Below are 3,060 nucleotides of genomic sequence, written 5' to 3' on the forward strand. Positions count from 1 at the left end.
CACTTGGTTGCGTGACGCGTTGTGTAGATCGGCTATTTTCAGAGTGCAATCAAGCATAAAATGACTTAATTGTCATTGTTCTACTGGATCTCTTCTCCATTAGTCTCCCACTAACATTTTAGGCTAGTTTTTATTTGTTGACGAAATTGTCGGTATATAGTCATAGTTTTAGTCATCATAGCTTAGTTTTTATTTTGTTTTCGGCAGTGAAAAAGGCTACAGTGTAGTTGTAGTTGTAAATGACGAAATCAGCAACTGCAGTAAACCACTGTGTGCGTGGGAGCGAGCGGGGAGGCGTTGGGATGTGTGTGTGTGTGTGTGTGTGTGTAGTGTGTGTAGTGTGTGTGTGTGTGTGTGTGTGTGTGCACGTGCGTGTGTGTGTGTGTGTGCGTGTGTGTGTGTGTGTGTGCGCGCACGCGCAACGGTAATGCTTAGGTTTCCTCTCACCCAGGAGCATGTGCCTACCATAAATTAAGTTTCGATATGAGTCTCATGCTGAAATAACGGTAGACATTGTGCAATCAGAATCAGTTTTTTGTTTTTCCTCCAAAAGTATCGCAATATTATACAGCCTGGAGTATCGATACAGTGTTGGGAAATAAAATATCGCCATATATTGCCATATTGATTATATTGCCCATCTCTATTTATTTATTGTCTCCACCAGGCCGAAGGCATGGGGAGAGAGTATGTTTTGCACTCCGTCCGTGTGTGTGTCCGTCCTTCCTTCCTTCCTTCCGTCCGTCCATTATCAGCTAATCTCCGCCACCGTTGGCCCGATCCATGCCAAACTTTGCACACACACTCCCTGGATGCCAACAACGAACCTCTGCCCCAAATATTCTTCAACGGCCTGTTATAGCGCCAACATGAGGCTGATTTAGGCAAAACACATTTCTGTAGATTACTCGTACACATTTTATCCATACATCACACAATTCGGTATACACTATCTTCATAGTCATGTGATCAACACGGATCTGCACCATTTCCCATCTTCCATCCTGATTGGCTAAGATTGGCTTCCAAAGCTCACATGATTGGTCCGTTTCGAACAAAATGCCACAAATCACAAACACAGTGTGCAATTTCTGTGAAATTATACACGCACATTTCCACTAGGCCGAGGACGACATGCCACTCATTTTTTTCCAAATCAGCCTCATGGTGGCGCTATAATAGGCCAATTCCTGTTTTTAGCTATAACTGCATCGATCTGTATACAACTTATGTATGCGCACTCCCTAGAGGCCATGGAAAAACATTGTCTCTGCATCCCTCCACATCTGCCGGTTATAGCGCCACCATGAGGCCGATTTCTGCCAAACACATTGCTTATGTTAGTCGCACAGATTTCATCCAAATCTCACGCAAATCGGTACACATGATCTCTGTAGTCATCTGAACAAGACAAGTCTGTTGGATTTCTCAGATTCTACACTGATTGGCTAACATTGCCTTCCAAAGTTTTCAGGAGTGGCCCGTTTTGTTCAAAATGCTGCACATGTCCTGCTCATCCAGAATTCTATCCTCAGAGATGCTATGAGTGATCTGGCTCTGCATTTCCTCAACAAAAGAAAATTGTTGGAAAAAACAAACAAAAAAACATGTTTATATTACTCCTAAACATTTTGCCAAACATCTCACACAGTCCTATCCTCCTGGTGGAGACCTGTGCCCAGAAGGGCACTTTTTCTAGTTTATCTCTGCTTCCCCCTAGGGCCTAGGGGCTACACTGATATAGACAGAGTTACGCAAACTGCGTTCACTTCATGGGGCCAGTCCATCAACCAACTGGGCCAAGTCCTGGACCGGAAGAGGCAGAAATGCATTGGACTCAGGCAACAGCCCAGCTTTAATGATCTTAAATCCCTTTATTTTAAATTGTTTTGTAGTAATAGTACAACATAAACATTAAAGAGACTTTAGTAGTTGTTACTGTACAATACCTAACAGTATTAACAGTAGTAATAACAGTTGTCATGTTGCACACATGCTTAAAATAGCTCTTGTTTGCGCCGCCCTCGTTGAAAACAATGTATTTCTCTTCTATTAGATGGCTCTGGGTTGGTGACCAGCATGAGGAGGAGGTGCCAAACTGTTGTGGGTGTGCACGGATCTTCCACACGCTACTGAGTTCGGTAACACATGAGTGTAAAATAAATAAAGTGTAAAAATGGCCAATATATGTTGATTTGTCCTTATTACTGTACTACTGTATTACACTAAGAGCAACTGAAAACGAGGGTGAATAACATAAACATATTACAGGGGATTTGAGCAAATGTTTTGGGGGCTATACCCACGTTGTAAAAGTGATGAATCAACGATAAAACAATATAAAATACAATACCAACTATTATTATTAAAGGGGACAAATAATCGACCAAAGTTAAGTTTCCGAACGTTTTGTGCAGAGTTGTACCACTGTACTATTTGCTAACTGAATAAAGTATAGTATCCAATCAGTCAAAAAACTGTACCACAACAGACTGCTCCTATGGTGTGATTACTCAGAGAGTCCACCAGATGGATCCAGATAGCAGAGAACGACACAAATACAGTACAAGAACTACATGAGTCAGGCAGGCAGGCAGGCAGGCAGGCAGGCAGGCAGGCAGGCAGGCAGGCATATATGGAAAATGTGGATCAGCATAGTATGGATTGGAATTATGAAAGTATAGAAACAATGACTGTCAAGCTTCAACCTCAGCCTGTTTTTTGGGACTGCTACATTTACAGAGCAAACGTGTACATAAACATTCATATTTCAAATATAAAGCACTCACCCAAGGTGCCACAGATGTTAGAATTTACCTGTTTAATAAAAAGCATTTTAATCCGAGCTGTTCATTTCGCCATAGGCTTTCAACCACACGCCCCTATCGGTTGGGGCCCGGGGGGTGAGCACTTTATATTTGAAATTTGAACGTTTATGTACTCGTTTGCTCTGTAAATGTAGCAGTCCCAAAAAACAGGCTGAAGTTGAACCAGGATGCTCGTGAAGTACGAGCCATGTACGAACCATGGCTAAGAAACTATATAATGCCAGGTCAACCA

This window comes from Electrona antarctica (genome assembly GCF_951216825.1).
Source record: "Electrona antarctica genome assembly, chromosome: 9".
In the NCBI taxonomy this organism is placed as follows: Eukaryota; Metazoa; Chordata; class Actinopteri; order Myctophiformes; family Myctophidae; genus Electrona; species Electrona antarctica.